General features: G+C 40.0%; 1 long non-coding RNA gene and 1 pseudogene across 1 annotated transcript in view; both read right to left on the reverse strand.

The window, feature by feature from the left end:
- Positions 1-18,220: 18,220 nt before the first annotated feature.
- LOC125461992 (uncharacterized) overlaps positions 18,221-21,461 on the reverse strand; it is a 119,574-nt gene continuing 116,333 nt past the window's right edge. The window contains exon 6 of the long non-coding RNA XR_007249580.2: positions 18,221-18,410. This is a non-coding gene — a long non-coding RNA (uncharacterized LOC125461992). The remainder of the gene's footprint in view (positions 18,411-21,461) is intronic.
- LOC125461991 (actin, cytoplasmic 2-like) lies at positions 20,280-20,789 on the reverse strand (annotated as a pseudogene).

The raw sequence follows: 21,461 nt of genomic DNA on the forward strand, positions 1-21,461 counted from the left end.
TTTTTAACCTTTCACCTGAAACAAAACAAGCTGATTCAGCGAGTTGATATTACCTTTGCAAAATCTAAACCAAGAAGTTTAAACTTAATAGTTTAATTCAATTTAAAATCATTTATAAAATGCAAGATAGCTGAGATTAAAAGAGAAAAGAAAGAGACCAATTGAAATAGCAAAAGTATTTTTTTACAATTTCTAATACACAAGACATGTTTATATAAAATATCTTTAATGTTCCAAAGCATTTTGCAGAACTGTTATCAAACAAAATGTGACACTAATCCACATAAAGATATTTGAGAGCAAACCCTTGATTTATAACTTGGTCAAGGGTGTAGGTTTCAGGAATGTGTTAAGTAAGGCAAAATAGGTGGACAATCAATGAGGTTTAAAAAGGGCATTCCTGAGCTCAGGGCTCATTAAAATCAGATGGAAGGAGAGTCTAAAAATACAATGGTGTTAAATTTCAGTCTGGAGAGGTTGTTTATTCATAATTAAGATTTATCAGGTTATTAAAAACTTACATGTAAATGGACAGTCCCTAATATTCCCGGGTATGTTTAATAGATATCAATGAGTGTATTGATGCCATAGATGTTCCTAAATTCCAAGATTCCCAGTGATGTCCTGACGTAAAAACAGAACTTGTGGAAAAATTGAGCAATGTGGTCACAACCCTCCGATTTCACCATTTTCACTGCACATATGCAAATACCACAAGTTGCTGTTCAATTTATTCCTTAGCAATAGTACACATCGATAGCCTCATTATCACTGTAGTGTTCAGACAATTGTTTCTTGGAAATATAAACAGAAAATGCTGGAGAAATTTGTTCAGCAGCAGCATCTGTGGAGAAACAGAGTTAATGTTTCCAGGCCAATTTGACTCTGCTCCAGAACTCTTCTTCTGATCTCCATTCGGAAGAGGAGTCGTATGGGAATTAAAATGTAAACTCTATCTCTCTCCACAGAGCTGCTTGATGAGATTCCCCAGCATTTTCTGTTTTTATTTCAGATTCCCAGCATCCGCAGTATTTGGCTTTTCTATTATTTCTTCAGCTTGGACTGTATACCAGAGAGCCTCTCATCATCTGTGTTTCATCAAGATCAAGACCCTGACAATACAATATAATCATCATAAAATGAAAACATCTATGCTAATGACATAATTTCCTGCAGCTCAAGTAGTTTGTGGGATGCATGGTACTATTTGCATTATTCTGTGGATAACATTATCTGTAATCTGAAGCTGTGTTTACACTGCAACCATAAATTTAGATTTGCTTTAAATCTACAGCTGTTCTGAATTAATACACACTAACTAAACAGCGTAAATTAACCTGCTCTGATGTGAAGTCTACAGGAACAGCTTCGACCTCCTGATTCCAATTTAAAACCACTTTTTGCCCCATTTACATGGCAGCAACTAATTTGGGCTCATTCTAATCAGTCAACTGCACTGAATTAGTTGTGGTCGTATAAACATTGTGACGTTGGCCACTACGAACCTAATGGGAAGCAAAAGGGAGAAGCTCCACCTCTTAGGTTTAGGTTTGATTCAAGCCCCCAGCAAAATTAACTCAAGATTCAGAGCTGTGTAAACCATTTGGTGGAACTAACAATGAAGAACAGTGGGTTCGGTCACTCAGGCTGTTTACTTTTATGTGAAGGTACTAACTATTTCTTTCAGCTGACTGTCTCTCAAACTGGTGCATGAAGCAAACCACTTACAGGATAATCCCACAGTAATGAATTGCTACATAGTGCCATATATTAAACTGTCTGCTAATACCAGAAAGGCAGCTGATTACAATCTAAAGGAGAAAAGACAGGTTAATGACTGAGAATAAAGATGAACAGTCTGCATCCAAAATATCACACTGTCTTTTCCTCTACAGACACTTATAAACTGCTCATGTCACATTTTTTCTTAAACTAACAGAGTTTATGTCTTTTTCTTCCTTATGTGATTCCAAATTGCATTTCTTTCCTGTGATGGGAATATATTCTTTGCCCTTCCCGAAAATGTTATCTGTTACAAATTACAGTAACTGGATTGTTGAATATGTACAACCTATATTCAATTCAAACCAAGAGAAGGCTAAATTACTCACTTGGAGTTGCAACAGTAGGGCTATTTGGTAGATTTATTTAAACCTGCCCATGATCTGATCTCTGCTGTACAGGCCAGAATATGTGAATCAATGAAATCTGATGGTGACATCAAAATGTCAGGATGATGCTTACCTTTCTGTGGCTAAATGCCCATTTGCTTTGAGTTTTATGGAGGGATTCACAGTGTGAGGCCTTGTGAGTTTTTTTTTGGCCTATCTAAAGAAACTCACCTCATCATTTTCATGTACTCTATTTACTCCACACCCTATACAGTGTTTTCAGTATAAATAACACACTTTCCAGGCCATTCTCAGTTCTAGCAATGAGACACTAGACTCAAAACATTGATTTTTTTTCTCTCCACAGATGCTGCCAGACCTGCTGAATTTCTGTTTTTGATTCAGATTTCCAGCATCTGCAGTTCTTTGTTTTATTTCACCTCATTAACTACCTATCCCACCTCTATGGAATCCCTCTCATCCCATTCTACCCCTGTCTGCCCACATGTCATTCTCAGAACAGTTTAGCACTGCTGCAATAACCTAGAACTCATCAGCATCCTTGATGCTGGCACCATCTTTAAAGCCCATTCTCATTCTAGATAAACACCATCAGTCACTTGCTGTCCTACCAGCTGCTGACATTAGCCCCAAACAGGGCGGGACTTTTGCCTCTTGCTGTATGAGCAGGGACCTCAAGCTCCTGTTGGAGGGGATGGTGTAAAGATGTGATGCTCTGTTCCCCCAAGACCAGCAGAGGAGGCAATAGCACCAGACCACGCCAGCCTGATCCCAGGACAGTACAGTCTCAGCCATCCAGTAGGAATGCATAGCAACAGAGAAAGAAAAATCAATGAACTTCCCCACTCCATCACTGTCAGTGCCACCATTCTATCATTGACACTTAACAATCACTCTATCTCTGTTACTGCACCCATCTCCCACCAAGGCTCGTGCTCTACCACGCCCACTCTTGTGATAGAAATCCTAGAGAGTGGAAGCAGGCCACTCAGCCTATCAAACCCACACCAACTGTCCAAAGAGCCACCCACCCCTTAGTCTATCACTGCGTTTCCCACCCTGGACACAATGCATTGGCCAATCCACCTAACCCGCATATCTTTTGGACTGTGGGCACCCGGAAGAAATCCGCTCAGTCATGGGGAGATGTGCAAACTCCACACGGACAGTCGCCTGAGGGTGGAATTGAACCTGGGATCCTGGTGCTGTAAGGCAGCAGTGCCAATTGCTAAGCCACTGCGCCGCCCCAAATTTGTCTGCAACACATTCCCCCATTTCAAAGCCATAATCCCACTCCCTTCCCTACTTGCTGTCACTCACAACAACCCCTGATGCCACTGGCCCTGCATGCCCTCTGCTCTACAAATCCACCCTTATCCATGCAATCCACAGAAAATAGGAGTAGGAGAAGGCCATTCAGCGCATTGTCCCCATGCTGCCATTCAACATGATCATGACTGATTCCCCCCCAATTTCAAAGCCACTCCCTTTCTTTATCCCTCAGCACCTTTACCCTCTAGAAATCTATTTCTATTTCAAATAAATTCTGTGGCTTTCTGTGGCAGGGAATTCCACTGGTTCACTACCCTCTGAGTGAAGAAATTTCTCATCTCAGCCTGAAACAGCCTAACACACGTTCTGAGACTGCTCCCTCTTTTTCTTGACCCTCTGACCATAGAAAACATCATCCCTGCATCCAGAAAACTGCAGATGCAGGAGTCAGAGATAACACAGTGTGGAGCTGGAGGAAAACAGCAGGCCAGGCAGCATCAGAGGAGCAGGAAAGCTGACTTTTCAGGTCAGGACCCTTCTTAAAAAAACCCATTGTGTTATCCCAGCATCCATGCTGTGCAGCCCTGTCGGAGTTCAATAAATTTCATAGAGATTCCTTCTATCTCTTCTAAACTCCAGTGAACACAGGCCCAGTTGACACAATCTTTTCTCATTTGAAAAACCTGTCATCCCAGGAATCAATCTGGTGAACATTCTCTGCAATCCCTCCAGGGCAAAGATTTCTTTTTGTAGGTTCAGAAAACAAAACTGCACACTGTACTCTAGATATGGTCTCACAAAGGTCCTGCAATAAGAATTTCTTGCTCTTGCACTCAAACCTTCTGGGAAGGAAGGCCAACATGGCATGAGCCTTCCTAAATTCCAATCCAGCATCGGCATGTTTGCTTTTAATGATTGGTGTATAATGGCTCCCAGGTTGTATTGAGCATCAACCCTCTCCAATACAGCAACATTAAAATAATACTCTGCCAATCTATTTTTTAGGGATAAGGATAGACATCTTTCTGGGGAATTCCCCTGTAGAGTGGTCTATGATGTCTGCAACACCCCTGCAGGGCCGATATCCCCCATACTTGCCCCATAGCCTCAGCCTGCCAGGAGGAGGCCCTCACTGAGAACTTACACGCACCTCCCACCACCTGGAGAAACTTGAGGGTATACTGGACAACCCCAACAACAAGCTTTAAAGATAGCAGGAACTGCAGATGCTGGAGAATCTGAGATAACAAAGTGTAGAGCTGGATGAACACAGCTGGCCAAGCAGCATCAGAGGAGCAGGGAGGCTGATGTTTCGGGCCTAGATCCTTCTTCAGAAAAGGCACCCTTAGAAGAGGCTTCGCGGTGGGGTTAAAATTGTTTCAGAGATGGCTGGAACTACAGATGCTGTAGAATCTGAGATAACAAGGTGTAGAGCTAGATGAACACAGGCCAAGCAGCATCAGGGGAGCAGGAAGGTTGACGTTTCGGGCCTAGAAAATCCGAAGAAGGGTCGAGGCCCGAAACGTCAGCTTTCCTGCTCCTCTGATGCTGCTTGGCCTGCTGTGTTCACCCAGCTCTACACCTCGTTAACTAGCTTTAAGTAGTTTTTAACCATCTCAATCAAACACCAAGGTATGAGTGTGGTTAGCCCTGTGACCTTTGACCCAGAGATTGGATGAAGTCTGGGAAATGGCACGAGAGCTGTTTTTGTTTTAGAATCCACCCACCTTCCATCCTAGCCTTCGCAGAACCCAAAAGTCACCAGAGTATTTTATGGATAGAAACTATCCATTTTCATTATCAACTGATGCTTTAAGTATTGCTTCATAAGTATAAACATGTTATTCACAACTCAAGACATATGGTGCAACAGTCCTTGCTGGCTACACTGTATGTGCACTGTTCATAGATTCTTAGAAGGTCTACAGTGTGGCAGCAGGCCATTTGGCCCATCAAGTCCACACTGACCCGAAGAACATCCTACCCACACTCACATCCCCAAACTATCACTGCATTTCCCATGGTTAATCCACCTAGCCTACACATCTTTGGATTGTGGAGCACCCAGACAAAAAGCACAGGAAGAGTGTACAAACTCCACACTAACAGTCATCCAAGGGTGGAATCGAACCCAGGTCTCTGGAGCTGTGAGGTAGCAGTGTGAAACACTGAGCCACCTGCTACCCATGGTCAATGTAAAAATCAGACAATGCAAGTAGGAAATGTCCCACATTCAATTAACGGTCTGAGCTGAATTGACTATTATTAGTTGGATGGTAGCATTTCAATTAGCTTTAGCATCTCAATGGTTAAATGGCCCTCCAGCGACCAGGCCAAAAACTGCTTCTTGCATGAGGAACTAAAGGATTGCTGCTGTCCTTCGACCCCTCTGCCTTGATTAAGTATTTTCAGGGCAGAAAGAAAACTGGAAAAGGTGAAATGAAACCCAAGCTATAGCAGAAATAATTCTTAATCATTTTGTTACTTTTATTCACCAAAGATCCCTAGAAAGTACCTTCCAAAGCCACAACCACTTACATCCAGAAGGACAAGGACAGCAGACATATGGGAATACCATCACCTCCAAGTTCTCCTCCAAGCCACTCACCATCCTGGCTTGGAAATATATCGCTGTTCCTTCACTGTTTCTGGGTCAAAATCCCGGAATTCCCTCCTTAATGGCACTGTGGGTCAACCCACAGCAAGTGGACTGCAGCAATTCAAGAAAGCAGCTCACCACCACCTTCTCAAGGGCAACAAGGGATGGGAAAGAAATGCTGGCCAGCCCGCAATGCTCACATCCCACAAATGAATAGAATAAAAAATTATATAAGGAAATTGGCGCAACCCTTTGTGAACATTGGTGCTTTGATGTGGATTGCAGTGTCTCGGGTGGCGAATAAGGAGTCAATGCTTCATATTGGACTGAAACACAAACTTATAAATTAGGAAAAAGAGTAGCTCATTTAGCCCTTTGAACCTATTCCATCATTCAATCGGATCATGGTTAACCTGACTGTGGTATCAACTGCAACTTGCTGCCTACCACCAATAAGCTTTGAGTTCCTTGTTAATCAAAATCCATCTACCTTTGAATTAAAAGTATTCAAAGATGTTGCCTTCACTACTGTCAGGGAAGAAAGGACAAAATTCCTTAAATTCACAACCTCCTGAGAGAAACAAATCTCCAAATTTTTGTCTTAATAAAGAGACCTCTTGCTTATACATTGTGTATCCTAGCTCTGGTCTCTTACAGGAAAGGGGAAACACCCTTTTAGCATCCAATTAGGATTTTACGTGTTTCAGCGAGATCACCTCTCATTCCACTAAACTCCAATGGAAATTGGCCTAAACTGTCCAACTTTTCTCATTTAATAACCTCTCATCTCAGGACTAAATGAATGTAGTCTGAACTCCTTCAAATGTCATTATGTGTTTGCTGAAATAAGGAGGTCCGAACTGTTCACAATACTCAAGGTTTAATCTCACCAACGTCCTATAACATTAGCAAGGCATTCTTACTTTAATAGTTATGAAGGAGAGCCATTCTGGACTTGAAACGTTAACTGAGTTTCTCTCTTCATGGATTTGCCCAGACCTGCTGAATTTATCCAGCATTTTCTGTTTTTTTAATCTCACTTTTTCTGCACCATTCCCCTCACAAGAAGTGCCAACAATCCATTTGCATTCTGAATCACTTGCTGTACCAGCATATTAAAGTTTTGTGATTTATGTACCCTATTCCTTCTCAGATTTCTGCAATTTCTTTCCACTTTAACAAAAAAAGTTGCTGTTCTAGTCTTCATGCAAAAGTGGACAACTTCACATTTTTCCGAACTGTTAGCCATCTGCCAGTTTTGGCGTACTCACTTAACCTACTTCCCTTTGTAGCCTGTTTAGGTCCTCTTCACTTCTTACTTTTCTTGTTATCTTAGTGTCATCTGAAAATTTAGTATCCACACTTTCAAATCCTTTCTCCAGTTTACACTTACTGTTTAGCGAGTCAATCTTCTATCCATATCAAGATGCTATTCACTACTCTATGACCTCTCATTTGGTGTAATAATTCTTAATGGGCCACCTTGTCAAGTGTCTTCTGGAAATCTAAATACAACACATCCACCATGACCCACAAAGCTCAATAATACCTTAAAAACACTGTGATGAGTCAGAAACCAACATTACTCACTATCCAGACCTGTCATTGTGCTATAGGTATTATCATATAATCATTTTTTAGATATGGTTTGGCTCAATGATCTGCAACTAAATGTTGCAGCAATATTTGGTGCTCACAGAGCTTTCTCCATTTGATCAAAGCACCCAATAATATAGTGGAAGGAAAGCTCTCACTCTCTGATTGTGAGATTTCCTATTCCTCATCTGCCATTTCCCATTCTCTAATTGATGCTTCATTAAACCCCTTTAACACTAACCCTAACCCTGAACATGACTGTCTAAATCATCCAGACGAGATGCTTCAACTTCTAAAGTTGATAACTTCCACTCAATGGCAACAGAAAGGTCTGGCCTTTCTTTAGGAAGACAAAATAAGCCACTATGAGAACTACTCCTAGTGACATCAGAAGACTTATGCCCGTGTAAGTTTGAGAATGTAAAGAAAAACAAACTCGCTCCCAATGTGTCCAAAATCATGAGGGGCTAGATAGAGTATACAGTGAGAAACTTTTTTTTTGAGGAAAAGGTTGAGAGCTTGAGAATGTTTATTTAGCTAACATGTGAAATATGTAAAAGAAAATCATTTATAAAAAATCAAATTGTTAGGACCTAGAATTCTGAATCATGAGAAAGTGGCAGAGAAAGATTCAATTGTGATCTTTAAAACAATTTAAGATAAGCTTCTGATGAGAAAAATATTTCAGAGTTACCTGGAAAGAGTGAGATAATGGGACTAGCAGAGTTATCCATGTAGAGAGCTGGCACAGATATGGTGGGCTGAATAGCCTCCTTCAGTGTGCTGTCACCATTTTGTTCTGTTTTTCTTTTCCCCTGCCCTTCTTCACCTCTAGTTTGATAGTATCCCCAGATTGTCTGATTACTTTCCTCAAAAATGTGACCCTGCTTTGCTATGCCTTTAACAATTACTAATCTCTACCTTCCAATGCGACAGAAAATTCATAGAATCTTTCTTTGCTCAGGTAGACAAGAGTCAGTGTTATCTCCTTGCACATTAGGGGTGGATTTGCACCCTGGAATAAGGTTTCATGGGGGTAATTCACATCACAGGAGGTGGGAAACCCAGCATCGGGAAGGTGCTGGATCGGGATTTAATCCCATCTGGCCTCCTGAATATGGTTTTCCAACCGGTACACAAGTCCCTCCCTCCCTCCCCCACAACTGTTAAAATCCAATTTTAGTTCTTTGTGCTGGATGAGGAATTGATGTTTGTGGTGGACTTCCAAATAAAATTTGTGCACTCAGGGTAGAACTCGTTTCAAAAGTGAGACAATATTTCTTTTTGATGTCTGACAACGGTTCAGATATGCACCTTTCTGCCTTGTCAGGTCATTGAATATCAATAGAAAGAAGCATTGCCTTTCTTTGAAAGGATTATCTGTGAAGTAAAGGGTTAACTATACCTTTTCTGAGATTAGCTACTATCGGGCACAAAAAGAGTCTAGTCATAATGAGTTCAGATCACAAGAAACTAGAGCCCTAACCTGTTGAGTTCCTGAAGATTTCCACTCTTACCATCCATTGCATTCAGTTCCATTTTAAAAGCCTCTTAATATTCACTCAGACAAGTGTGGACCTGATCTTACTAAAGCATCCAATTAGTTTCAATCACCTGCTCTTTCTCCATAGCAAAAGCCTTAAATCTTCCCTCTTCAAGTATTTATTCATACCCTTTGAAGGTTACTTTTGAATCTGCTTCCTTCTAACCTTAGTACAGATTGCTGTTAAGCTGGTGTGACATTTTCAGATCCTATTTCTAATAGATATGTGTCCTTTCCAAGTCATATATATTTATATTCTATTGTTCTGATTAAGTAATGCAGCATTCTACTCAACGTGTCGATCACAATGATGGGTATTTGTTTTAAGACTCTGAGAATTCTTCCAAATTCATCTTTAGCTATTTGAATATTATACATGGTGTATATATGTTACTCAATGTTGTTTCATGATTGTAATTCTTTAGACGTGTCTACATTCAATTACATCTGCCAATGTTTGGTCTACTTGTGCCCTTCCTTTAGCTTATTGTACAATATTTTGGCTTCCTGTTTTGATTCCACTTTATCCCTCATTTAATATCAACAATGAGTTCAACATTTTTCCAAAATATGTTTTATTTTTAACATTTTAAAAGTACGTTGCAAAATCTTTTGAATTGAATATTTACAGCAATTGTGATAATTAAACTTTCTCTCCATGAAGAATGCTTACTCTGACATACCTGCAAAACTGCAAATTTAACCAAGTTTTCTTGACTGTTGATCGCATTAAATGTAAGCAAAAGTATATAGAATCCAGAAGAATTGTTTTTGTGGAAAAACACTTTGTAATATGCAACTAACAAATTTGTCAACTAGCCATGAACAAATTACTTTATATTTTAGATTAATACAAAAAACACCTACTTTCAGAGCACTCCCTCTATTAAATAGAAACTGTTACTAAGCAGTGAGATGTATGTTTATTGCTCCTAAGCATGGTGACGATGTAACTTTTGTACTGAGTAGCAATCATCATGCCTGGCAAGTAATTTAAGATGTCATTCTGGATGAATCAACTTATTTATAGGATAGCTTCCTCGGAAACAGGGTTAATTGTCTGTGCATTGTTGAATTGTCAAATTCAATAGCCATGTGGCATGTGAGTCAGTTGGATTCATCAATATAACACCATAAATTGTTTTATTTGAATCTTTATTCATTTTTCTACCTAACCCTGCTAAACCATGAAAATTCTTTTAGTTAATTACTTTCCATTTCACATTGTCATAACCTTTTCTATTCTTCCTGGACTCATGTTGATGATTTAAACTCAAATCTTAAAATTCAGTCCCTTTGGAATGCATTTGTCTACTAAAGAATAGAGTCAGCCCTTGTCTACCATTTCATTCCCTTTTATCAGATTAACCCTGAACCTTCTCTTCTCCAGGGAATATATTAAATTTACTCTACTAGAGCCTAGTCAATTCATCCCAGTTACCATGTTAGTGAAATACCTTTGAAATCTCATCAATGCCGATATACCTTTTCTAAGGTGTTACACATTAAATTGAATGTAAAGGGTCTGGCCATTGCCTTATGTAATTGTAGCGATGCTTACATTTTCATTCTATATCTCATCTGGTCAAGTTCAGAATCCTGTAATATTTAGAATAGCTTTTTCTACCCATTACCATAATCTAAGCTTTTAAATTCTTAGGGACATGAATGCCTAGAGCTTCCCTTCTTAACTTAAACAGTCTTCTGGCATTTTGATGTCCAAAATTAACCACCTCACATTTTGTCACATCAACCTGCATCAACCATGTCACTCATTCAATGAATCCATATTTTGAAATTAATTTTTCTTTTGTTCACAGTTCACAATGGGTTCAGGTACATAATTCTTTGAAGTTTGAGTTACACGTAGACAGTGTTGTTAAGGTATTTAACATGCTTGCCTTCATTGCTCGGATCTTTTGATGATAGCAGTTGGGATGTCATGCTGAGGTTACACAGGACATTAGTGAGGCCTGTGCCCAGTTCTGGTCACCCTGTTATAGGGAGGATATTATTAAGGTAGAAAGGGCTCAGAAAAAATTTACCAGGATGTTGACAGGGGAGGACAGCTTGAGTTATAAGAAGAGGCTAGATAGGCTGGGACTTTTTTGACTCAAGCATAGGAGGTTGAGGAAAGGCATTACAGATGTTTATAAATTCATGAGAGGTATGTAAGATGGTCCCAAAACTGGATGACTCCTTGCAAGCTGTTACAGCAAATCTAAGTCTAACATTTCTCATCCACATTCTACACTTTTAAACTTAAAATTAAAATCTGTAAAAATTACTAATCAGACTGTTGAATGGACTCTAGCCTCAAATAATGTAACCTGCAATGTAACTTGTACACTTCTAAGCCTTTCTGATCTACATTTCCTTTGCTTGCTGTGGTCTGCCTGTACCATTATTAAACTAAACTTTTCACTCTATTTCAATACAAGTGACAATAGTGTCAAAAATCAAAATCAAAAGATGAACGGAGAATGTCTTTTTCCCAGGGTTGGGAATCTCACGGCTAGGGGACACTTTTTTTAAGATGAGAGGAGGAAGGTTTTAAAAAAAGACATGAGGTGCAATTTTTTTAAACACAGGATGATTCATATGTGGAATGAACTTTCAGAGGAAGTGGTGGATGCAGATATGGTTACAACATTTAAAAGATATTTGGATAAGTACGTGAATAAGAAATGTTTGTGGCAACATGGGGCAAGCACTGGCAAGTGGGCCTAGTTTAGGTTGGGATAATGAACAGCATTAACTGGTTGGACTGAAGGGTCTGTTTTCGTGCTGTATTACTCTATGACTCCATGCCAATACTTGCTTGTTACCTTTCGTCAGTAAACCTGAATGTACTCTTATTGCCAAATCTACTTAATCCACCCAGAGAGTGAAAACTTGGGATGGCAAGAACAATCCATCTGGGGCTTCCTTTGGAATTGCTTAACAAAATCTAAGGAATGTCCTCATTGTCCAGTTCTCGAATCCAATTTCAAACTAAAGTTATGAAGCCACCTTAAGTTCCACCCTCCTCAAATTTAGCCAACAACCTTTGATATAGAATCCTACCAAATTCCTAGTGAAAATTCTACAAATGGTGGACTTTGCTGATTTACTTCTCCATGGAACAAGGTTAAAGAATCTTATTAAGTCAAACATAAGCAGGTACAATTTTAATTCACCGCTACCGGTACAGTATTAGCCCCAAAATTAGCCAGTGGTCCATTTTGCAAGGGATGCTGTAAAACAACCTACCATTTCCAAATCAAAGGGCCGAAGAGAATTGTAGATCCTATAGAGCCACTTTAGGTCATAACTTTGATTTTTACAGGTGGCACAGCCAAAGTGAACTGAAAATACACTTAATGCTCAAACTGATAATTATTTAACCAACGTTGTTTCTCTTCTGCTACTGTTAATGAAAATCTCCCATGCTGAAACTCAAATTAAGGAATCACAGAATCAGTCACTGCTTAAAAGGAGGTCCATCTTGTCTATGCTGGCTCCCTAAAAGAGTCTAATTTCACTCCCCCACCTTTTCTACATAGGCCTGCAATTTTTGTTGCTATTTGAATAATTAGCCAATTTTATTTTCAAAGTCACAATTGAAACTGCCTCCATCATTGTATTAGGCTGTGCATTCTGTACCCTGACCACTCCCTGAATAAAATGTTGATCCTGGTTCTTTTACCAATCACCTTGATGAATCACCCTCTGATGAAGGGTCTAGGCCCAAAACGTCAGCTTTTGTGCTCCTGAGATGCTGCTTGGCCTGCTGTGTTCATCCAGCTTCGCACTTTGTTACCTTGAATTGGAACTGTCCACTTCTTTATCCTTCTGCCAAGGGATTGATGATGGCAGTGTAGTAGACATTGTTTATTTGGATTTTAAGTTAGGTCACATGGGATTCAGGATGAGCTTGTGAATTGGCGACATAATTGGCTTACTGGCAGGAGACAGAGAGTATTGGTGGGAGGTTGTTTTACGGACTGAAAGCCTGTGACTAGCAATGTTCCACAGCAATTGGTTCTGGATCCTCTTTTGTTTGTTACTTACATAAAGGCATCGTCGCTAAGTTTGCAGACAATACCAAAATTGGTTGCATAGTAGAGAGCAAAGAAGGTTTTCTGAGATTGCAAAGGAATTTTGATCAAATAGGTCAATGAGCTGAAAAATAGCACATTGAGTTCAAACTAGATAAATATGAGGTATTGTATTTTGATACAACAAATAAGATTAGGGCTTATAGAATTGGTGCTAGGGTCTTGGGTACTGTTGTAGAACAGAGGAACCTAGGGGTGCAGGTACATAATTCTTTGAAGTTTGCGTCGCAAGTAGGCAGGGTGGTTAAAAAGGCATTTGGCACATTTGCCTTCATTGTTTAGTTCTTTGGGTATTGGAGTTGGGAAGTCATGTTGAGATTGTACAGGACATTGGCGAGACTTCTTCTGGAATACTGCATCCAGTGCTGAATGTCCAGTTGTGGGAAGGGTAATATCAAGCTGGAGAGGGTTCAGAAGAGATTTAACAGGATGTTGCTGAGTATGGAAAGTTTGAATTGTAAAGAAAGGCTGGATAGGCTGGGAGTTTTTTTCACTAGAGCTTAGGAGTTGAGAGATGACCTGATAGAAGTTTATAAAATAATGAGAGGTATAAATGGAGTTAATACTAGTTGTTTTTTACCCTAAGATGGGGATTTCCTGACTAGGGGGAATATTTTTTAGGAGAAAAGAGAGAGATTTAAAAAAGGCATGATGGACAAATTTTTTTGCACAGAGGGTGGTTCGCATATGGAATGAACTTGCTGAGGAAGTGGTTGACCCAGGTATAATTACAAAATTTGAAAGACATTTGGATAGAAACATGCATAGGAAAGGTTTGGAGGGATATGGGCCAGGAGCAGGCAGGTGGGACTAGTTTAGTTTGGGATTATATTAGGCATGGACTTGTTGGACCAAAGTGTCTATGACAGATGCCATGGTCATAGAGGACCATAGGATGCTCTCTCATTAGAGAGGGGAGGGAACTGACTCTGAGTTTAACTTAAGGTTCACTAAGGATGAAGAAGGAGATTAAAATGGTGGAGAATTCATGGTGACTTTACCCTGTTTTTAATCATTTTATCATTTTAAACTACACCAAAACTAGACATTTTGGTGTCATTCTGCATTCCAGTAAGAGAAAAAATTTTCCATATGTAGGTCTGTAGACCCCTAATGATCTTGAGAACATATATCAAATCTCCTCACAATTGAATTGAAGGTTTAACTTTATTGACTGCATGAATTAAATAAGTGTCATGGATGGTATCAGCAGCACATAAAAGCAACAAGTTCTCTAATAGAGTATTGCATTGATTTATAGAATGAAATGATGTGCTGTAAATACAGTAATCTCAACAAATTAGATTAGATTCCCTACAGTGCGGAAACAGGCCCTTTGGCCCAACAAGTCCACGTCGCCCCTTGAAACATCCCATCCAGACCAATCCCCTATAACCCCTATACCCCTGAACACTATGGGCAATCTAGCATGGCCAATTCACCTAACCTGCACATCTTTGGACCGTGGGAAGAAACCGGAGCACCCAGAGGAAACCCACGCAGACACGGGGAGAATGTGCAAACTCCTCACAGGCAGTCACCCAAGGCTGGAATTGAACCTGGGTCCCTGGTGCTGTGAGGCTGCAGTGCTAACCACTGAGCCACCGTGCTGCCCCAGTGACAAGGCACTAATGAAACTCTGCAATATGCTTCAATTCCAATGATTAACAAACTGGGAATATTACCCGGGCTTCTCCTTTGAATTTCTAGCGGATAAATCCTGCTGGAAAGTGCACCGAAGATTTCCATACTCTAGACATATGTCCAGCCTGGGTTCTGGGAGGTTGCACAGCCCTAAACAGGGATTATCAATCCATAACAATAACTAGATCAAAAGTCCTGGTGTGCACTTCTACATTTTCCTGATACATGCTCCTATCATTTGATGGTTCTGAGGTGTCTTGGTTACTTTCTCTTCCCTTCTTTCCATCGTTCCTTCTTTATTCCTCATTTCAAATTTCTGATTTCTTGATTGCAATAACTGAGGAAAGCCAAGTGAAAAGGAACATTGTTTATTTTTGAAAACCAAAATTGAGCCTCTGCTCATGGCGGACATAGACAAGTCCTAGCCCAGGACAGAGAGTTCTGCAGACCCATCCCTGTGCCTGCTTTATAAAAGACTCAGTTGGTAAGCTACATTTCGACAGGCCATTGCCTATTACCATGGGAGCTCATACTCAACGAAACCACAGGGAGATTAATTAGAGATGTCCCATGGGCCTTGTACAAGTTATCATAAATGCAAATTCACAATTAATATACTTGACACCATTTCATTAATTTTTACCTCCTAAAAATTTTAGAAACTGTTAGATTCCCTCAATCTTTTCGTTCACTGAAAGAAGGCCCAAACATTTTATAGGCCTTTAAAATTAAATTAAATATTTTCAAACTAGGTATCATTCCATTGATCTTTTATTGCATTGTACCCATTATTCCACAATGGGTTGTCCAAAACATATCAGTGTGCATAAAGTTATAGCATTACATTAGGATTAAAGCCAAAAAACAGGCTAAATGGCTCTCATAGGCTATGCTCCCTTAATGCTCTCACATTAGCCTTTGTCTTTTCTCTTCAACTAAACCAACCAATCCATCTATTCCATTCTCCCTATGTGTTTGTATAGCTTTATGCAATTCAAATGTGTCTGTTTATTTGTCTCAGTTAATCCACGGTGTTTTCTCATTTGGACCACTCTCTTCTTCCGCATTTCCTTTTGATTTTATTAGTAACTATCTTTGTTATGACTGTTAGTGTAGTATAAAATGTGTAACATGATTGAAACATGGACAGTTGATAACTTAATTTGTCTGTGAAACTATGTCAAAATAGTAATAAATTAGCGACAGGGTCCTTTGGCATGAGGTGCCTTGCATTTGCCTATATATCAGGGCATTTATTGCCTCAGACACTTGACAGGCAATGGGAGTTCTCACGTAATAACCATAAACACCACTAAATGTGTGAATGGTTTCACTCCTCGAGCTCCACAAGTCCACTCAGACCTTGTTGAAAGACATGTGCTGCTTCCAGTCAGCAGCTCTGGCTTCAGAAACAAATGCAGGAAATTAATGGCACTGATCATTCACAGAACGGAGCCTGGATCTACTTCCTGCAGGAAGACATGCCTATTGAATGGTGTTTTTCTAATGCCTGATTCCTATCAGAGAACAAAAGTAAAATAACTTTGTAAATGTAATTCAATTATCACAAAGAGGGAAACCAATAAAAACATATATATATACACATATAGAATAATTTTACTAATAGTATCTTTGGAATCTATTGGAACTACCTTCTGGACTTACTATTAGTGTTGGCAGAAATACACTATTAGCCTTAGGGAATTTTGTCCTCTTTAATTAAGAATAAATTTAATTATGAAAGAGTAGGGGGTAAAGCCTATGTGCATTATAAAGAAGCCGTTCTAATTTATTTTCCCTAATTCATACTGTATGCTTGCCTAGTCCCCAATAGACACAGACTTGCCTTAATAATAAAAACCTGTAGGTGCAAGCATATAAAAGAATTACGGAGTTTCATCATAACAGCCTTGTGATGTGTAGCAATGCTTCAGTATTGATGGAGTGAATACACACCATATCTGGTCATTTTCAACTGGAAACTAATAATCACACACATAATGGTATCTTGCAAGCAATCGCCTAGGTTAAACCTTAGTTCATCAAATAAATCAGTTGGAATTATTTTCCGCAGTTTTTAGGGGCTTCCCATATGCATTGCACATCTGCTCAGGGAAGGGAGGAAAGAAGTAGAATCTCTTTGATCTTTTCTTTCCCCTTAAAATCTGTGTCTATGACCCAGAGAAGATGGTTTTAAAAGTTTATGAAGAAAATAAAAGTAACTAGGATGCAGGTCTCCACAAAAGCCTTTCTATTCAAATACTTAACTTTGGGTAAATTTAACACTGCTCACCTCGGGGAAAACAGATGGGTGAGCAGTTAAAAAAAATCACTTACCCACCATTGTTTTGCATCTCCAGCATGTTGCATAGGCTAACGGTTCTGAAACTGTTAATGTTGGATTGCATTAAATTCCACTAAATCTGATGATGTCATACACTCTTGAATGGGGAACAGAGGAGACTAGCTCAAGATCCCTATGAAGATAAATGTGTCACCTTCACCCCCCCCCACCCATTGCATCCTGATAAACTTATTATGCCTAATAGACAAAGTAAATTATATTGATTATTGTCATGTAATAAAACATATTTTGTTAAGACAAGTGCCTCTTCTTATTAAGACTCACTAGCGGTTCATCCTGTAATACTGTTAACCAAATTGGCCCTTCAACCTAATATAGAAAGGAGCATTGCCCACCAGGGGGCTATCGAACATGTTTATGGCTTATCTGAAAGAATAGAAAGGAAGATTGTCAGCAGTGGCTGGTAGTGATTGCTTCCAAAGTACATACAGGAGTTCAGGCAATAAATTTGACTGTTCACCTGAGCAGGCAATAAGGTGGACCACTGAATGGCAGCAAGATCCTACTTTAAATATGCTGATTGGGCCTTGATGATACCATTGGTTGTTTAACCTGATTGTGGTTTTCACACAAGGTTATCACAGAGCGAAAGGGCTCAAATCTTCATATTTTTCATAATTTTACCTTCAAAACTTTCCTTATGATGCCAGGGGTAACAGACAAGCATCCTGAAGCCAATGTGGAAAATTTAGACCTTTGGTCCCTTTGATGGCCAACTTCTCCGTTTGTATGATTTACCTGATTGCCAGGAACCATTCCTTTGGTCCTCCTGTCTGACATTGCTGTCCTGCTGCTTTCTGCTGGCTTAGGATAGCAAATGAACTGAGGGAGCTTTAGTTGAGTCTGGCGGATGAAATGTCTTGAGTCTCAGACTGTCCATCCTGGCCCTCACCCACATTATTCTCACTGCCTGTTAAACTGGGGTAATAACTTCAAAGCAAAAAGAAAACTCAGATGCTCAACCTTGGTAATGAAAATGCAAGTGCTGGCAGTGCTGAATGGGTCTGGCAGCATCAGTGATGAGATGTGTAGAGGTGCCGATGTTGGACTAGGGTGGACAAAGTCAGAAGATACACGAACACCAAGTTATAGTCCGACAAGTTTATTTAAAATCACCAGGCTTTTGAAGGGTTGCTCCTTCATCAGGTGTCTTCTGACTCTTTAGAGAGAGAAACAGAGTTAACATTTCAGATTGATGACCTTTCGCTGATGAAGGATCACTAACCCTAAAACAACAACTCTTCCTCTTCACACATGCTGCTGGACCTGCTGAGCGTTCATGCTATCTTTGATTTACACTTTTAAGTCAAATCAGATGGCCATAATAAAACCCACAAAGAAACCATTCAGTCCAATGTTCTCTTGCCAGCTGTTACTGAGAACGTACAACAACAACTTAGAGTGGAATCAGAAACAAAACTTCAAAATTTACAGACAAAATTCTAAAGTTAAACTGGGGCCAGATTACCAATATTGAGGACTCCAAAAAAGGGCACAAAGTGTGGAGAATAGGCGTATCATTGCCAAATGAATTTCAACATAGTATAAGTGTAGGTATTACACTTTTAGGAAGGAAAATACAGAGGACATATATTATTTAGACAATTAGAATCTAAATGGGGTGGGGAAACAAACAAAAGCTGGAAGTACAAACATACAGATCACTAGAAGTGCTGACACAGGTTAATAAGGCCATTAGAGAAAGCAAATTAGTTCTAAAATTTTATTTCTAGATGGGTAGAATTCAAAAATGGAGAAGTTATGTTAAACTTATATTGAACCTTGGTTAAGCCACACTTGGAATACTCTGTACATTTTTGGACATCGTGTTATAAAAATGGATCTGGAGCACTGAGAGAATTCCCAAAATCACAAGAACAGATTTACAAAGACAACCCCAAATTTTTGGTACTGTGTTTATCAGGAAGGATGACTGATCTCTGTATCCTGATAATGGGGTCAATCTAGTCAAAGCCTCCCTGTACATAAACAATGTCACCATCTTCTGCTAAGATCCACTATCAGTAGCTGGATCATGTTACAAACAAAGAACAAAGAAACCTACAGCACAGGAACAGGCCCTTCGGCCCTCCAAGCCTGTGCCGATCAAGATCCCCTGTCTAACCTGTCATCTATTTTCTAACAGTCTGTGTCCATTTGCTCCCTGCCCATCCATGTACCTGTCCAAATATATCTTAAAAGACGCTAATGTGTCTGCGTCTACCACCTCCGCTGGCAACATGTTCCAGGCACCCACCACTCTCTGTGTAAGGAACTTTCCACGCATATCTCCCCTAAACTTTCCTCCTCTCACTTTGAACCCATGTCCCCTAATAATAGAGTCCTCCACTCTGTTGTATCACCTGTTCCTCATGGAGAATGTTATGCAGAAAAACACATATGACCTAAGGCTCCTTCTGCAGTGATCAGCACGCAGCATCCTCAAGGTCCTGTGAGAAAGGAAAGGGTCGATCCTGTCAGGTTGTTCCATGAGCAGACTGTTAAAGTCATTTGGTAGAGTACTTCATCTCCAGAACTTACAAGCAACAAGATCTAGCTTGACTGGTGGTGAGAAAGGTCCTCCCCATCAGATCTTTTCTACACACTTGAATTCTCCATCCGTTCATCCATTGCCCTTGAGGTGGCTGTGGTGGGGAAGAGACTGCTGTCTACCTCCTCACATAACGTGCTTTTGCGAAGAAGGCCCAGAGACAGATGCAATGTTTTCTTGTCACAGTTCATCCTGAGCAGCTCCATGACATAGGACTACACTGTCTCTTAGACAGAAACAACTGGATCTAGTTTGACCCAAGGGTCACCATGCCTCGGATTAGGGGAGAGGTTGAGAAGCAGAGCCCTTCTTTAGTAACCTCAGCTCGAATGGGAATTGAAGCCACACTGTTGGCATTACTCTGCGTCACAAACCAGCTATATAGTCAACTGAGCTAACTAGCCTCCAACTAGTTGGAATACATTAGCCATTGAATAATTTATTGATAGTTAACTTTATTAACAACAAAATCACTGCATAGAAATTTACCCCATTTTCTGCACTTGGTTAGTAGGGTGCAAAACTCTGTTTATAATCTTCATTTTCATTGTGCTTGGAGCCAGAGTTGAGATCTTCTGCATACAGTCTTCAATACTGGGATACATAATTATAACACCTAGACAAGACATGTTGGGATACAGATCCTCCCTGATATCTGCATCACACCTCATGATGGAGTTGGAAATGACCTCATGGATACCACAGGTTTCCATACACAAGAAAAATGGTTGGAAGAGGGGCTTGGGCATCTAAATCATTCATTACCAACTATAATTACCTGCCCATCAGGCAGTTCCCAGCGCTTCTCCAGCAAGGAGGAGGAAACAGCAGTGGCCATCTCCTGTTCAAAGTCCAATGCAACATTGCAGAGCTTCTCTTTGATGTCAAGGACAATTTCTCTCTCAGCTGTGGTGGTGAAAGAATAGCTTCTTTCCGTTAGGATTTTCATGAGGTATTCTGTCAGTTATAGTCAGCCAAATCCAAACGCAGAATAGTGTAAAGCAAGGTGTAATGTTCATTGTGAATCCATTTCCCTAAAACCACCAAACTGCAAAAAGCACTGGCACCCAGCTGCATAACAGGCGATGAAGATCTGGCAGCTCTAGGTCCCACTGTGGCTCTGAAATTTAAGGGAAAGGAAGTGGAGAGATGAGATCGGGGTGAATAGCCAGGGTCTTTTCCCCAGAGTAGCGTAGTCCAAAACTAGAGGACATACATGGTGGTGAAAGAGGAAATTTTAAGAGTTAACCTAAGGAGCAACCTTTTTACGCAGAGAGTAGAGCATGTATAGAATGACCTGCCAGAGGTAGTGTTGCAGGCTGGCATAATTACAACACTTAAAAGGCATTTGGATGGGTATATGAATCGGAAACGTTTAGAGGGATATGGGACAAATATTGGCAAATAGGACCACATTAATTTAGGATATCTGGTCTGCGTGGACAAGTTCGACTGAAGGTTCTGTTTCCTTGCTCTACAGCTGTATGACTCTATATAGTCATGACAAAGGAAGTAGTGATAGTGATCAGGCCATATCAGGGAATAAGGAGCAGAGATGATTTGTGAGGTTGAGTTCTAGCCAACAGTTCCCCACATTCTTTAAATATAGGATTGTGAGGTTGATTCCTAATCTTCCCAGTCCCAACATACAGGTAAATA

This window comes from Stegostoma tigrinum, chromosome 20, assembly GCF_030684315.1.
Source record: "Stegostoma tigrinum isolate sSteTig4 chromosome 20, sSteTig4.hap1, whole genome shotgun sequence".
Taxonomy (NCBI): Eukaryota; Metazoa; Chordata; class Chondrichthyes; order Orectolobiformes; family Stegostomatidae; genus Stegostoma; species Stegostoma tigrinum.